Genomic DNA, 18,222 nt, shown 5'->3' with positions numbered 1-18,222 from the left:
GCAGAGCTGAATACATGAATTTTCCATAGCATGATGCCACCTACCCAAGTGGGATTCTGTGAAACGGTCACAACTAATAAAAGTAACTACAACGAGCTGTAACCGTGGTGACAAATGTAACACCCAGGTGTCGGACACAGCAGCAGCGATGACTCTAACGCCTCTGCCCTGTGGAAGGACACGAGCTGCAGATAAAACCCACCATGAACATAAGAAAATGTTCTGTGACCTTAATGAACTAATAAAAGATAATAAGGTGTTTGACAGGATCTTACAGTACTGGTCTCACCTCTTCAGCTACTTTTAAAGCTAAAGGTCAAATCAGATGTGTTAGACATGTTTTAAATGGACTCAATTAATGCTTCATATATTTGTTATGGTTTTCATATTACATACAAAACATAAAATACACAATTACAACAAGGGAAAAGAAAACAAAAACACCCAATATCCCAGTAAATACTGTCACCTCCAAGGTACACAACAAAAAATGAATACTGACTCAATTAAAAGAAAGTCTGAACATTTTAAACCTGAAAAGTAAGTGAAAATTGTTTAGAACAGTCTGATGAAAAGTCATACATATCGAGCTGAATTTACATTGTGGTTTGTGACGATTTGCTATCCTGGTAAAAACCAGCTGCTTGTTCTACGCTTCGCTTCATCCAGAGGGTCTGGACCCTCGGCTGCTGAGAAACGATCGTCTGCTTGTGACTTAGATGAAACCAGTTTCAGTCATGTTAAACCATGACCGGTGCTGGTTATTGTCGGACACCTAAAACCACTTCAGTGTGGATGCAGTTACTGAGCGAACAAGTCTACAAGCTATCTATTTGCAGTTTCTGCGATGTTAATGAAAATGAAGACGAAGAACGCAAGACATAAGAAGATGTGGAAGCTAAACTTTATTTTTCATGGGGTGCAGGCCTCTGGCAGAGAAACAGGCCCATATCACAGGTCAGAGGTCAAAGGTCATTCGCTGTTTCATGTTTTCTTGTGCATAATGGCTTAAAAAACCCTTTTCAGACTGACTTTATCCCTGCGCTGTTCTTATATTTCTTCATTGCAGCATAATGACCTTAATGACCTTTGGCAGGTTCAGTTTACATCCTGATTGGTCTGACAGTGATCAGGCCGAGTTGTGGCTTGGGATATGAACCAAAAATTGGATTATTATTATTGCTTTTTGTATTTAAACAAATTTAGGATTTGAGTTCCAAATTTGTTTGATGAACTGCATCATTTTATTGTGAAATTACAAAAAGAAAAAGCACTTCTTTCCCCGTCACTGTACCTTGTCATTTTCTGACGTATTTAAAGAACAATCAAAGCAGGCACGAACAAATTCTCATTTATAATATAATAAAGTGTGCAAGACAGGAATGAATGCAGACATTGAACAGAACTGATAAGCCTCCTCTGGAACTGAGCAGAGGACGAGTGGAGGACAAAGGGACAAGCAGAGACAGAGGTGGGCTGGTTTCCATGGTACCTGAGAGAGAGAGGGACCTTTCTGCTCCAGGCCCTGGGTCACATCATGTGATGAGTGTGTGCAGATAAATCCCCCCTTTCATCCTGAGCGCCTTTTATCCTGTCTGAAGGAAAGCCTAATGGAACAAATTCGTACAGTCCCTTTGATTGTAATAAATTAGGACTTAACGCCAGTTCATGAGAGCTCCTCTGTTTTCACACATTCAACATGACACTCAGAGGTCTGCGTGAGATCCAGGCCATAAATGACGCGTTCAGTTTGGGGTTTTCAATGGTGCATTTGAACAAGGTTTGATTTCCAGTGTGGAAAACACTGAGAACTGGATGAAGCTTGAATTTATTATACATATTTCAAGTTCCTAGTATAATTCTGGGTGGATATCTGAGCACTGTTATCAGAAATGATGAAGTTCATTTAAACTGACTGGCTTCCATCCTGACAAGGATCGATCCAAGTACAGTCACAGATTCTTAGTAGTATTGATATATACATATATTATACTGTATATATATACAGTACAGACCAAAAGTTTGGACACACCTTTTAATTCAATGAGTTTCCTTTATTTTCATGACTATTGACATTGTAGATTCACACTGAAGGCATCAAAACTATGAATAACACATGTGGAAATATGCACTAAACAAAAAAGTGTAAAACAACTGAAAATACCCCTTATATTCTAGTTTCTTCAAAGTAGCAACCTTTTGCTGTGATTACTGCTTTGCACACACTCTGCATTTTCTTGATGAGCTTCAAGAGGTCGTCACCTGAAATGGTTTTCACTTCATAGGTCAACCTGCCCTGTCAGGTTAATAAGTGGGATTTCTTGCCTTATAAATGGTCATGAAAATAAAGAAAACCCATTGAATTAGAAGGTGTGTCCAAACTTTTGGTCTGTACAGAACCAGGTCATACAACCAGGGTGGAGTAAAGCTGTTGGAAAGCCTTGACCATAATTATTTGTAAAGTATGCTTAAAAGGAAACCAACTAATACAAATGAACCCTAAATCTAGTAAATATCCAGCCAGATACAAGCCACAAACCTATTAATGGCTACAAAACGCATGTGGTTTCTTTTCAGCTTGCAAAGAGATGTGCTTCCCCACCACCCCCTAGTATTATTTTGAGGAAAAGATTGGTGGAGAATACACATCGTTGGACTGACGTGTAGTTCAGGGCATGTGTGCCAAGATATTTAAATTTTTTATCTGCAACGTTGAACATTTCACTCTTTAAAGCACGGGTAATGAGTGGGCATTGCTTAAAGTGAAAGGATGCTGGCATTACCAAGCAGAACTCTGCTGATGCCTGGAGGCTCTGAGAGCAGCAGCCTCCTGACAAACCTTCACTTCTACAAGCACATTGTGTATTCTGATGGAAGACTTTGAGGAGCCAGTAACTTAATCTTCCTGCAGTATCAAAAGGTACGGATGAAAAAGTTGGATGGATTTTCTCTTGAAAGAAACACAAAGTCGTTGTTGCTCAAGAAGAAGAAGAAGAACGCAGAGAGAAGTTTAAAGTCTGTGGTCGCGGTCTTGTTTTTTTTTCCCCCTGTATCTGGCTGCCACATGAGAGCGAGCATTAGAGGAAGATCCATGGCACAAGCTTAGCTGAGCAGAGCGAGTGCCAGCGGAGTACATTCGGGAGGAGGTCTGAATGGATCGATACATCACAGAACAAAGGGGGGACTGTGCTTCGGCAGGGGCCCCAGAACAAGACAGGCCCATTGCTCAACTTCTGTCACAGCAGAGTATCACAGGCATCTCACACGCACCTTTTTAGAGCCGGGGCCCGGCGTTACAGAGCAGGGATAGAGACAGATGTGAGGATAAACTGGGGAAACTTGGGAAACAACCAGCAAATAGACACATAATCCACTGCAGACACAGAGAGCCACCACTAAAGCTTTCCTTTCTGCTGCTGACGTGTTTACTAAAGTCTTAAAACTAAAAGAGAGAATCTTTGAGATTTACAGTCGGCTGTGCATTTTGACATTTTAAAGGTGTTAAATGAATGTCTTTTAAAAAGACTTATTAACTGGCAACCACAAACTTTACTGCGATTTCATGCTTTTTAAAATGTTCTCCTCCCTAAATTTCAAAACGTTTGGCATACATTTGTATTCAACCCCTTTTCTCTAAATAAAACCCAGTCTAATGTCTTGATATAAGAAGTTAACTAATTATTAAACATGCTGTGTGTCATATAGCCTCACATGAATCCAGATGTTGTGGAAAAGTGGTAGGAAGATTTTAAAAAGTCCTACTTAAAGTTCAACTCATTCTAAGGAAACATAAATAAAGTTCAAACTGAAATTTCTGGGCTGCCTTGTGTTTGTCACAAGACTACTGCACTTTATCACCTACTGCCTAAAAAAGGTTCCCCCCTTGGATGTTTTACCCTTTTTTATGCTTTTGTGTCAATGTGGCCATCATGGCCAACAAAATGTAGATTTTTTGTCAAATAAATTAACCAAAAGAAATTAAACTCAAAGCAAAACCTAATTTCTACAAAATAATCCATTTTCAGTTTGATATCGAAGGGGTATTTTTGTAATTTGTCAAAAAAAAAAAAAAAGCCACATTTTGATGATCAGGATTGATTTATAGAAGCAATAACAGGGTAAAACATCCAGGGGGGTGAATACTTTTTACAGGCAGCGTGAAGCATTGTGAAGGAGGAGGCATCATGCTGATCAGAGTGGAAAGGAACATAATCCAGTAATGAGACAATACTTTGACTGGGCCATAGCAACTCGTACAACTTTCTGTTGTCAGTTCAGGATTGTTTTTGAAAGATGACAACAGGTCTGTATCGATCCAGTTTCATCTTCCTACAGACCTTTTTTTTTTTACTATATTTTGCATGCAGTCCAAAAGTTCAGTTTTGGTCTCATTACACGAGAGCATCTGTCAAACTTTAAATAAAACCTCTTATGGTTTTCTTTCTACATGAACTGTATTCTTGCCAATCTACCAAAATAAAAATATTTTCTTCCTTTATTCACTTTATTTATTTATTGTATTTTTTTCTCCAATCTTCCCTAGCAGAACTAAACACAGAATGACATGAACAATAAAAGGAGTGGAGGTGTACACATATCACATGTAATAAATCTAGTGACGAAGGTCATTTTATTACTATGAATTTTTTTCCATTTAACTCACAACTTTTCATATTTTCATATTTTGCAAATCTACAAATAGGCATATTGTGAAATATATGTAGCTAAAAATAAACAGATTTAAACTTTTAAGTTAGTGCAAAGTGCAAACAGTACATATGGTGTGTGTTTATATATGTTTATATATATTTATATATATATAGGCTCAGATTTAGTTAAATCTCCTCAGTCTGTCCCAGTTCCTGCTCTGTATCTCCAGTGTGTGGCTTTCTAAGCTCAGTGCAATTAATCACACAAATTGGGAGTGCGCACTGTGTGGCTTTGCTAAAACAATTCCTGACGCATTTGATTGTAAGCAGGGGGAGAAATGAGCAGCAACAGAGAGATTTGTTGGTCAGTCTACTGTCTTTGGACACTTTAAGTAACAAATGAGTTCAAATCATTAAACTGTCCCAAATAAATGAGTCGTGTTCTCAAAGAAAGTCCCTACTGACTCAACATGAAATATCTAAGGTTATAGAAATTTAGCGGTCTGCCCTCCTCCTTTCCGCCTGATTACTCCTCTCTATAGAAAGGTTACTGACCGACTTGTTCCTCTTCACACACCAGCAGCTGCATCCCCTTTGACTTTTCACTTTAAAGGGATTGCGGTCCTCACATCAGTCCCGTTTCTACAGCAGCTAACACCACAGAGTCACCAGTCAAAAAAAAACAAACAAAACAAAACAAAACAAAAAAAACACGACTGCCTAGTTAAATCCGAGGCTCTCCGGTTCAGTTTGCATCCGGCGTGTTTAGCGTCTGCTCTGGCGGGCTGCAGGCAACAGAAATGAAGCTTTAATGAAGGCCAGGATGAATTAAGAGGCAAATGTTGACTCAGCGTTTTCCCCACCAGGAGATCCATTGACCCCGAGGGCCGGCAACAGGGAAAATTGAGAAATGCTCTTTTTAATGCCTATCCAATATATACAGCATCTACCTCGAGATGGGGCTGGGCAATCAACCACTAATCCATTAGACACAGACATTTTCTTTCTTTCTTTTTTTTCCTTTTAGTTGGAGACTGACGCGTCATTGTGCTGCTGTCTGCGCTGGCTCACGTTCAAGGTTAACCTTTTAGGGACGCCTGATTGTTGCTAGAAGGTTAAACAACACATTAACATGCATTAAAATATTAAATTATGGCTCCATTTACTATATGAGAGAAAAACAACAACATAAAAAAGGCTTTTAAAATTATGAAGGCAGTTGATGAAGTGGGTGGCTAGAGGGAGCTTGGGGGGGGTTGGAGGAGTCTGATGGCTTTCAGATAACTGGGTGCGGCAACTTTTAGCGCCGTGTTAATGAACTGATGGTGAGGTCAAATAGAGAGGCGTTTAAAATAATCTGGCCAATACACTGGATAGTGATGTCCTATTCCAAGTACCCGGATCAAGAGATTTGTAGTATCAGGAGTCCCTGATAGGGTCACTATCTTGTTACCGTTCTGTCTGTGATTTTACGTCCGACGAGCCGTTCAATCTGTGCTGCCATTAAAAAAAATAAAAAAAACAAAACGAAAACACTCCATTCAGAACAGGCTGAGTGCATTTTTCAGTTAATCGGCTAAACCTGGGCTTTCCCTTAGTGTGTGTTTTTCCACCCTTCAGAAAGACATTCTCTTCCTGTGTGTGTGTGTCATGTGACCTGCTGTCCTCAGACGTCCACAAGCAGCTCCTGGTCAGTGTTGTATAGTAACGAAGTAAAAATACTTCACTACTTTACTTAAGTATATTTTGGAGTACTTCATACTTTCCTCGAGTATGAAAATTTTTGATGACTTTCACTTTTACTTCACTATATTTCCGAACTTAATTGCGTACTTTTACTCCGATACATTTTCAATGTGTGGTTTAGTTACTCATTACAAAAAAGCGCGAGAGAGAAACAAAGTGTTTTGACCCCACCTACTGATTAGCAAGTAGCAAGTAGGCTACCGAACAAAGTCCGTAGCCTACTTGCCTGGGCTTGTTCATCACCTCCAATAGGATACACCTGTTTCGCTTCTCCCATTAAACACAAAAAAAGTCTCGCAATCAGCAGCAGCCACATGGAGGAGGAGACGGAAACCACAACGACTGCAACTACGTCGGACACGGCTCCAGGGGAACCACCAGCTGGTGATGAGAGCCCATGGCCTTATTTAAACACAATACACTCTTTCGTGGGTGTTAAAGATTCATCGTACCGCATGCAGTTTATGTTATTCCTGCCCGAAGATGTGGAAATTCTATCTTACAAAAACTCCCCGTCCAACTTGAAGAAACACATCGAGGTAACGTCTTATGAAATGGTTATAATCCTCCTGTTTCAGTAACTACAGCTTGGTCACTAGGCACTACTGTATTGTGAAACGTTGACCATAAATGAACTTTGTTTGGCATTGTTTCAGTTCCATACATGGTGTATTTAGCTTAGGCCTAATGTTGACTGTAGTAGGCTACCTAGACTCCTCTGTTCAAGGGGGACAGAAGCCATAGCAATAGCAATTTAGACTAAATTTAACGAATATAGGAAAGGCATGCAAGTTCAAAACCAGGTTTACAGATGCCAATAAGCTGCATTTCCCTCCCAATTCTTTTTTTCTTTTGCATAATGACCAGTTGTGTGCACCACCTACTGACTGTAGCATTGACTGATTCACTGATTTGTGAAGTAGAGTAATCGTAACAGATCTTTTTCTTCATGTTGGCCGCATTTTCTGTACTATTTATTTTTCTCATTTTCAGCACTGACCTTACTTGAAGGGAAAACTTGAGGCTTACAAAAACTTTGTATTTTCTGTCCTGGAGGGTTTACTAAGAAGCTGGTTCAGTTGTAAAGCAGGTTAAGTTAACCTTGTGCTATAGGTAAAGCACCTAATTTTCTTAACTAAATGATGCCTGCAGGTATATCTATTAGCAGGTTTAATTTTGCCTGCACTTGGTTGGGTACATTATTTTAAGTGTATTTGACAAGTTTACCAAAATATAAAAAATGTCATTCAAACTGCATTTGCTTTGTTTTACTTTCTACTTGTACTTTTCATTACATTACTTGAGTACATCCATTTTTACAGTACTTTCCATACTTAAGTACAAGAAGTTTCAGATACTTTAAGACTTTAACTCAAGTAACATTTCAGTCAGTGACTTGGACTTTTACCAAAGTCATATTTTGGAGAGGTACTTATACTTTTACTTGACTCTGAGATTTCAGTACTTTATACAACACTGCTCCTGGTGTAGCAAAGAGGAACGCACAGAGAGCAGCTCAAAACGCTAGCCGGTAAATATTACACCGCTGACAGGTCTGAGTTTTTTCCCCCCCTGGAAGTAGAACTAACAGGCATGTTTTTCAGTAATGTAATGTTATTACTGAAAAATCAAATACACTGATCAAAAAAATAAAGGGAACACTTAAACAGGTGTTTAACACTTAAAGTGTTCCCTTTATTTTTTTGAGCAGTATATTATTAGAATCAGGAGTGTTGGGGCTGTAAGACGTCTCACACAAAACTGCCAGAAAACCAAACTGACAAAAGCAGTGGACATAACTCCAAGTTATTCATAATATTTGCCTATGTGCAGGTCTTTTTGTAGAGCATATTTAAAATATTCTGAAAGAAAATGCAGCTGGGGAAGTTAAAATTCCACATGCTACGTGACACTCTATTGACTGATATTTGCAAAGCCGCCAATCCAGGAGGGCCATTTATTTTCTCTGTCGCTGATTGTCTGTACCCAAAGTGTAGAGACAAGGTACATGATAGCTTCTATGATAGCGCTAAGATGGCTTCCACTGTAATGCATATTAAGGTGTGTTTAGTATTTTCACCATTAAAATAAACAGTTATAAGCACTTTTAAAGGCCTATTTGTGAATATTGGCGATTTTTTCCATGAGCTCCACAAACACCACAGAACCATTCCAGTCCAAACAACTCCATCAATCTGATGAAGAAGAACAAGTTGCTCCTACACAATATCTACATCAGATTTATTGAACTTTCAAGCATTAATTTAACACATTTTCCAACTGGGATTCCATAGATGTTCTTTACTGGACCGATTCCATACTGGGCACATCCAGACAAGGTCTGGGTGATATGGATTTGGAATTTGATCACAATATTTTTGGTGCTGTCGTGACAATAATGAAGATTATGACACAAAACATCTATTAATTGTTTTTTAGGTGACTGTATGGCTGTGACTGCATGGCGCTTCATTCATGTCGCCACAAACATAAATACTGTTCTTAGGCCTCTTCAGGATGCCACTTACTTCAAAATGTGTGATTTATATCACTACATAAATCACATGTAATTTACTGATATTTATAGATGCTTTCGTAGAACAAACAGTGGAGAAAATGACGAAAATATCAATTCAGAGCATTTATTTGCCATCAATAACCGATATTTATCGTAACAATCGATCGAGATTCTTACCACGATAAAACATTTTTCACAATGAATGATAAACGATACAATAAATTCCCGCCCCTCATGCAGTCACTGGAGATCTTATAAATATTCATGAATTTTAAGCATCTTTCTCTTTGCTTGGTGTGATTTAGCAGCGTGGGTTTCCCTGTGGAGACTCTTATAAATAGCTACAGCGCGTGCCGGCCGTCCAGAGTCTTCATCTGTCTTCCAGGAAGCACAAAGCCACAGGGCTGCAGGCCAGAGACGAGCCCTCCAGGGTTACAGCGTATCGACGACGAGACGACTTAGAATAAGTGATGCCTCCTGTCTGCTTGAGTGAAATACAGCCTCCACCTTGTTCCCGAGGATAACCAATTAACTAATCTGAGCATTACAGTAAAGCTACAGTGGCAGCACACGCTCCCACCCCATCTCGTCCATTTAAGTAATTGAAGGATCGGCAAGCCTGTCCCGACTTTAAACGTTATAAGGAGGCAATCCCATCATGCTCGTCTTCACCCTCTGGTCCCCCATCTTGAGCTGTCTCCCCCGTCAAATGTCTCTGACTGACATGGCTCTCCCCCCCCCCTTCATCTAAAGGGTCTCCAGCTCACCAGCCTCAATTTTCTCTGCCGCTGCGCCAATAACGGCCCGGGTTAGGAGGCGCGAGCCTGGAGCCGAGACGAGGTTCAGGGGAGAGAGAGACGAGAGCGGAGAGGGGGATGGAGGTCTGGCACAAGAGGAAAGCAGAGAATGATGAAGAAGATGAAGATATGGCGGTGGTGATGGTGGGAGGGGATCTGAGCAGAAAGAAGAGCGAGAGAAAGAGAGGACCCTGTCACTTTGAATCACCATTACATAGCAGGTGAAGAGAGATAAATGTCAAAGAACTCTCAGCGAAACAAAACAACAACTCGCCTGCACTCATCAAGGCAAACACAAGTCAGCCACAGGTCGGCAGTCCTCCGACCTCTGGTCCAAGTTACAGAGAGAAAATAAGGAGGTTTAACTACAGCTAAAGCGATGGTATGTAACTTTTACATAAAAAACACATGCTATTTATTTACATATTTGTTAAAATTCTCTATGTCTATGTCATCAAAAGATGGCGTTTCCCCACCTCTTCCCTGAGAAATGCAACCAATCAGAGCCAGGAGGAGGGACTTAGTGCTGTCAGTCATCCTTGTGAACATGCTACTAAATGTGCTAATATCAAAGAAACAACTTACTGTTACATAAAATGTTAATCTGCCATCATCGGTGGCCATGTTAGCTAGCCTTAGCATTCAGGACAGACTTGGCTGGGAGAAGTCGTAGCATAGCAGAAAACAGAGGGGGTGGGGCAGAGAGCAGCACACACACAGGCACTATTGACAGCGCTAAGACTCGCCTCCTGACTCTGATTGGTTGTTTCTAGTTAGCACTGGGAAAAGGCAGAGGAGCTCACTGTTTTCACAGATTATTTGTCTTGTTATTGTATTGTAAATGAATAAACAAAAGCTAATTGACAACATTTTGTGAACAAATAAAATAAATATTGTAAGACTTTGAGCTTTCTAACATACAACAACATCATTATGTATTCTAATGGTCTCCAATCTGTAGTCATTGCATCAGTAATTTGATATTATTTTGTCATTGTGAGTTTATTCATTCTGTAAATCAATCAAAATAAATTGAAATTTCTTCCTTTGGCCAAAACGATTTTGTCATCACTTGGTTTTCTGGACCTTTGACCTTTCTGTTTCCTGAAAATAAAATTCAGAGCATCAAGTGTGGCTCAGAATGTGGCGCTGCATGTCTGGTTTCCATAAGGAGGAAGGCATTGTTATGATGTGAGTACTGATTCGTGGAAAGGCCTCAGGATGCTGCAGGAACGGGAGGAATATGTGGTGTAGGTCCCATGTGTGGAGAACGTCACAGCTGCAGTGTGACAGGTCCTCATGCAGGTCTGGCTCTCACAAACACACCGAGCCTGCTTTTAATAACACCCCACCTTCTCCTCCTCCAAACAGGGAAAAAAATATCTTAAAAAAAAAGAGAGCGAGAGAGAGGAAGAGAGACGAGAAAGAAACACAGAGAATGGAGCCAGGACTCTGGAGCCAAGTAGCTGTTACTGGAATTTTTCTGGCCTAATTTGCATTAATAAAGAGGCTGTTCCTTGTCGGAATGTGTTTTATCCAGCTCAAAAAATCCCTGGGCGATCCCTCTCCGCAGAGCACTGGGAGAATCCGACTGTCAGAGCCGACAAGACAAATGAATCCTGGTGTCAGCGCAGAGTGGCTCCGCGCTGACAGATTGAGAAGAACTGTCCCTCTGTCGACAGGCATGCTTCATTTTCAAATTAATAAATCTGAATAAAATATTTTACCCTTCATTATGAGAGCTGCTGCTGTGACAGCTTTGCTGAACAGGGCTGGGACGAAGGGGGGGGGGGGCTGCCAGAGAAAACAGCTTGCACCAACTCCACCTGGGTTTGAGCTGTGTATTTATAATGTTTGCATGTGTGTGTGGATTTGTGATTTGTGCTTCTGTTCTGCACTCTTTTTTTATTTCTTGTATATGCCCCTCCTCCCCCCGTTCAGCCCCCTCTCTCCCCACATTGATCCTCTACATGCGCGTTTACTCCTCTACGCGCTCCCTGAGCCCCCGATGTTCTAACGAAGAGGACGGGACAAACAAAATTAGCTGGAGCCGGCACGATGCAGCAGTGATAGATTCCTCACACGCTCTCCCCTCACACCTGTACAGCCATATGGAGACGCGTCAGAGAGGCAAAAAATAACTTTTCAATGGGACTGCTGGGCGTGACGCACACACCGGTGTGTTTCTTAATATTTTTGCTTGTTGTGAGTCAAAAGCTGCAAAACTGGTTTTAGTCGTTAACTCTCCACACTCGTTTTATTGTCCATGTCAACCACAGCGTCTAAACTCACATAGTCTAATTCTCCAGCTGATTAGTGACAATGGCTCAGTCAAAGTTTGGATGTATGTCAGTGGCAGGATTTGAAAAAATAATGGCTCCAGTCTAATAAAAAAATAAAGATTTTGTAAAAAATCTATGCCAAAAGAAATTAAATTTTCCCATACTTGCTCCAAGCTGTAAAAATAATACTTTATTTCCATGGTTACACATCATGGCACCTGTTTAAAAGTAATAACGTAAAAGAAAAAATCTTAGTGTCCGAAACCAGAGGGAGTAATCGTCCAAACATGCAACGTCTCAACCAAAAAGTTACGAGCAAAAGTCTAGAAAAAGAGCAAATCAGAGAAAACATAACAGAGTTGCTCCAACATGCTGCCACCATTAGCAGAGCAATTCTAGAAATTATGAACTGAGCTTTCTAGAAAAAACTGTCTGCACGCAGATCTATTCATGAACAGTGTTTGCTACAATTACATTACTTTTGTGTTGGGCTAGTCACACCAAAAAACCCTAAAGAAAAACACACTGTGATGTGACAAAATCTGGAAATAAATACATGTACAAGGCACTGTAGGTATTAAGTGACAGATTGATGGGGAGAAAGAGCTAATTACTCAGGATAAAAAGGAAGAGAAACAAGGCCGATATGTAAAAATAACACACAGGACTCATAATTCCTGTAACATTACCCCTCCAGGGTAGGTGTGGAAAGCACAAAGAAACATGGTGGGTTGTTTCCACTCACTCATTTTAGCATGTGAAATTAATATGCAGCAGCAAACACTAATATGGCCTTTGAGGAGGCCTGGCATATTGTGTGAGACTGGAAGCGCGTGAACCTGCCTGAGGCTAAGTTCCTGTGAATAACAGAAAGCACAATATTATGCTCTGCAAATTGTGTTTTTTTTTATGCTGCTACGCATCCTGTCAGCAGCGTTTAATCCCGTCTCGATGCCAATATCTGCAACGGATACTGCAAATTTCATAAATTGATGGTATAATGCAACACCTCCAGTGATCATGACATGCTAAATGATTGTGTTAAACACGCATGGCGATGGGCTTCCTACTGTGTGAAATTCTGTGACCCTTAAAGCTTTAATGGAGTGACATTAACACACCAGATCACCATGCATAACAATGCAGCACACACACACACACACACACACCCACACACACACACAGAAGAGGAGCAACCACTGCATTCTGGAATGAAAAGCAGCACAGGAGTCTTGTTTTTATGTCTTTTTTTAAAGGTTTCTTGCTTCTCTTTAATCAGTGAGCAGAAAGAAAGTGCTATCCAGCCAGTTAATTTGCACCAGATGACATGTGTGTAATAGTGACAGACAGCACAAAGGTTCCCCCTGTTCCTCCGCGTGTCGGCCTTCAATATTTAAAGAAGAGTGCACGTTTTTTGGCAAGGCTACGGCGACGCGTGTCAGTTAAACTTCTTAGGCGTCAGCCTCGCCTGTGAACATCACATCATCAAAGATGACATTTCATCAACTCACTCAATAAATAATTGAGCGCCATATCTGCCATTTGAACCTGTAGTGACAGCATCTGAGGAAACAGTCACAGTGTAATTTGTTTTCTTATGTCTGCTGCCATCTTTGATTAGAGTTATCACCTGTATTTCAAGAGTCCTACCGGAAAGAACTGCGTTTTCATCCAGGTATAGGAGTGAGAATGCGATGGAAAAGCGTTTTTCCCTCGCAGACATCGTCTGATTTTGCTTGTCAACTGTTTTGAGAGTAAATTCAAAAAGCAGGCTATTGGTGATTTCATTTATTAAGGGAGGAAAGGCTCTTACATAAAGTTACATTGACTGTAAGTCACCAACTTTTCAGATCATACATGAGATCTAAAAATCACTTTAATAAACCACTTGAATTGTAGCATTTGATCTGCTCTCTTCCAGGACCTGGAATAAATTTGCTGACTTCTTTACAGAGGAAATTTAAAATAATGTGAGGGTTAATCTGCACATCAAACGTCAAATTCAGTCCAAGTGCAAAGTTCAGTCAAAGCAAATGTCGACTAAATGACCAACTTTCACCAATTCAACCTTAAAAACAAAGAAATTAGACATTAATTAAGCTCCTCCTGCTGCCTTGTTATCATGCCCACAACTTTCCTTCAGAAGGTTCTGCCTGTCGCTGCACCTGAACCCATTCAAACAGTAAACTCGTCCCTCTCATCAGTTATCACACCACTGATAAAAAAGGAACAATCTGGACAATCACTGCTGCAGGGTTACAGGCCGCTCTCCAAGCTCCCATCCATCAGCAGAATTATTTAAAAAGCTTTTTCACCAGTTAAATGGCTTCCTAATGATGACCAACTGCCTTCAGTCCGGTTCCCATGGTTACCACAGACTGCCCTCGTCAACAGCATCCACATAAACACAGACTGTGGAGGAACCACGGCTCTGGTTCTGTTGGACCTCAGCGCAGAAATGACACCGCTGACCCTGACATCTTACTGGAACGACTGGAGAGCCGGGTTGGACTCTTACAGAAAGACTGAATCTTACATAAAGAACATAAAGTCTCTGAGTCAACAGCTAACCTCACATTAGCGTGGAGAAAAAACCCATCATGTTTGGTGTATCGCAAGGTTCCATCTTGGGGTCCCTCTCATTTAATATCTACCTGCTCCTGCTAGCTCAGATTGCAACATGTGATCAGATTGGTTTCCATAACTATGCATTATAATGTCACCAGGTGACCACAAACCCATCCAAGCACTGAACAAATACTTACAATAAAACAATGACATGACATAACGTAGCTTTCTCCAGCTGAACAGAAACACTGAGTCCACTTGGATCCAGTTGCCTTTGTGGATAATCATTAGTTTTAATCTGGATTGTAACTTCACACCACTTCTCTTTGCTTTGCCACTGTAATGTAATGTTTTGTGTTTCGCTTACGTTTTCATCGTGTCATTTCTGCAGCACATGAAGTAATAATTCTGTGTGTTTACTCAGGTTCTCTGTCTCTGATATCAACATTTGATGATCTGAGACATTTAGGTGTGACAAAAAACAAAAAAAGGAAAACAGAAGAAATCTGCGAGGGGGGCACATACTTTTTTCACTGCGCTGTAATTAGATCAGAGCTGCTCAGATCACAGAGGAAACAAATATTCTAAAAACCGTAGCGATATCTGAAAGACATCAACACAGGCTGAGCTGATTGTAAATTCTTGCTTTGACCATAGATGGATAGAAATCCAGTAAGCAGAGCGAACAGGGAGTGACAGCGCTGTATTTGTGATCTTTTTCCAGCACATGGGGGCTGCTGGGATGGGGAGCAGCAGAAAGGCGCCGGCCCTATTGCAAGGCGGACCTCACTGATAGCACAATATTTCATGTGAGGTCAGGGCCAATAAAGAGGCTTTTCAACACCACAGAGATGAACGGGGCCTGACTGACATGATCAAAACGCAAACCACACACACGCACACACCCCCACACGCCCGCACACACACACACACCAGAAACATGCACACCTACTAAAATCTCTGGGAAACAACAGGAGCTGTTTTGTTTAATTCTAATGTTAAACAGATGCTTTAATACAGAAAAGAAAAAAGAAAGTACACCCTCTCTCCATTCTAGCTGGCTGATGATGAAAATTTAATCTTGAGTCTCCAGAAACATGAGTGACAGCGCTGCATCACAAGGACAGCCAGATTGAAAGAGGTGTGTGTGGAAAGCCAAAGCACAGAGATGTCTGCTCCAAGACCGCTGCAGCTGAGCAGAAGCATTTGATCAGTAGATCACAGGTGGATGGGACCAGCTCTGCTACATAATCGTGCTCTGGAGTGGTACTCATGCCACCCTGGGCGGTTATCCATGTTGCCCATGTCAGTAACCGCCACTTATTATGATGAGACACGAGCAACAACTGAAGCAAATCAGTCACTGAGTTTATAAAATGGGTCACAAGACCCACCATTCACTTTGGTAGTCCACTTCCTGCTATCGGCAAGTAAATTTGCATATTAGCTAAACATTTAGCTTGAGGCTAAAATTGTATTTAATTGAAATTTAATTTCATTTTGGGATCAATAAAGTATTCTAATACTTGAATTTGAATTGACCTTTACTATTTTATTTGAGGCTAAACATTTTTTAACATGAAGCTAAAAAATGTTTAGTTTGAAAATGTGTCAGTTATAAATTATTGTGACTTTCTTTGGTCTAGCTAAATAACCCAAATCGTTGCTGTTATATTTTTTTGACTGTGCTGCTTTTAAAATATCGTCCCATAGTATAAGAAGGCTACTTTTTATAAACAGATGTTTACATTTTCCTCAATGCTCTCCCACAACCTGGATTACCCAACACCAGTTTACAGACCTGCACTGGTTTCAGTGGACTGGGATCTGTTAAAGAACTTTAGCATGCACACGCTGTAATATGTGTACCTCACTGCTATTTGACTGGTCAAAATAATCCTTTTATTATTTAGAATACATGTCATTTTTACCTACCAACGCCACATAAACAGATGCTGCTAACATTGGACATAAATAAAGGTTGAGGAGACATAAGATTACTGTAGTTGGTGATGCCAGCACCAGTAAACAGCTCACTGCAGTAAAGAGTTGTGCTTTGCTGCATGCCAGTATGTATTATCGTTATTATAATAACTGTGTGGCCTAATGATGAGCTGACCGAGAAAGGGCTAAACCAGTAAAGAGATATCCATGCCTCAGTGTTGACCCCCTGCTCTCCAAGGTATCTCCCCTGCGCAGGATTCTTATTCAACTTCAAACTGACAGTGTTTTTAATCTTTTCTTTGCTTCTCTCCTGGAGATTGGGGAAACAAAAATCAATACCCTGTGGCAGGTGATCTAGAAGCCGGTGAATTACAAGGACTCGACCCAACTATCCGCGCTGCTTGGCAGCCCTGAGCAGGGAACCATGGGAGTATCATCAGAGACCAAGGAGAGGTCAAAGGTTCAGGTCAGGAGCGCTGACAAAAAGGTATTTACTGTCTGGACAAGAAAATGAGAAATAAGCTCCGCCCAAAACGTTGGGTTTAAATCCATTTTTAGGTGTTTTTTTTCTTTTCCAAAGAATAGTTTTGGTCTCTGCTGCCCTCCCCGCTCCCCTCTTTGGATGATATACTGAGCCAGAGTCCGTGATAATGCCCACACTACAAATCTGAGTGCGGAACATATCGACACATGGGTCTGTCATTATCGGTTAATCATGCTGCTGACGTATGTTTCAATCCAGGATTCTTGGCAGTTCTCCAAGCCGGTGAAATGACCTCAGATAAATCCACAGCACTGCAGAGCACTTCCATCTGAGGCTCATGATCCAGGCAGAGATGACCAGAGATACTGGAGGCTCAGGCACAAACTGGAGTGTGACACTTATTTCCACTTATTTCTTCAGCACAGCGCAAGGAAGCCGGGCTGCTAACGGAGATGCTGATTAAAGGGACAGTATTATGTGTTTTTCAGCCATATGCTGCAATTATGTAACACAATCAAGAGACTGTGTTATCTTCAAATGTTATAAAATATTTTACATATAAAATATGGCTTAAGAGAATTTTGACTACATGATTTACAGTCTTAAAATTGGGCCTCTGTCTCCTGCTCTTTCTGAAGCTCTGCCTTCAGGAAGTCATCACAACATGGCTCCTCTGTTAACATTTTAACCAGTGTTTTACTGAGAAGTAGCTAATATAATGAGCTCAGCAGATGAGCAGTTTAACCAGGTGTTTGCCAATTGCTGCTGGCTAGTCTGAAGGAGTCAGGTCCACCTGGGTGATTTTCACAGCTGAATGGTTCCATTGCTGCTGTGTTTCCTCTCTGGCTTTGTGTTAACACTCATATCCATGGTTTGGACTAGCAAGCTGGTGGATTTGTAGCTTTTACAGAGCTGGCCACACCTTGTTGACGATCAGGTTCTGGTGCTATAACACAAAAGCCTCTTTTGTCCTTCAAACTCCACAAAACACAAACAATTCAACAGTTTGGAAACTTCTCTGCAGCAACAAAAACCGTTAGACTAATTTCTGCCTGGGATCCCAACCTTATGCACTTTGATCAATACATGTGCAGCTACTTGCCAATACTGGACTCTCTGAGTAATTAGCCAATGTGCTTGGCGGACCTATTGGGGGTAATGGAGTCACACAGGCCAAGCGCTGCCAGGAAGAAAATCGGCCTTGTCCAAATGAAGACGCTTTCTCTCCAAAAAA

Source organism: Xiphophorus couchianus, chromosome 9, assembly GCF_001444195.1.
Source record: "Xiphophorus couchianus chromosome 9, X_couchianus-1.0, whole genome shotgun sequence".
Lineage (NCBI taxonomy): Eukaryota > Metazoa > Chordata > Actinopteri > Cyprinodontiformes > Poeciliidae > Xiphophorus > Xiphophorus couchianus.
This window is presented reverse-complemented; position numbering follows the sequence as displayed.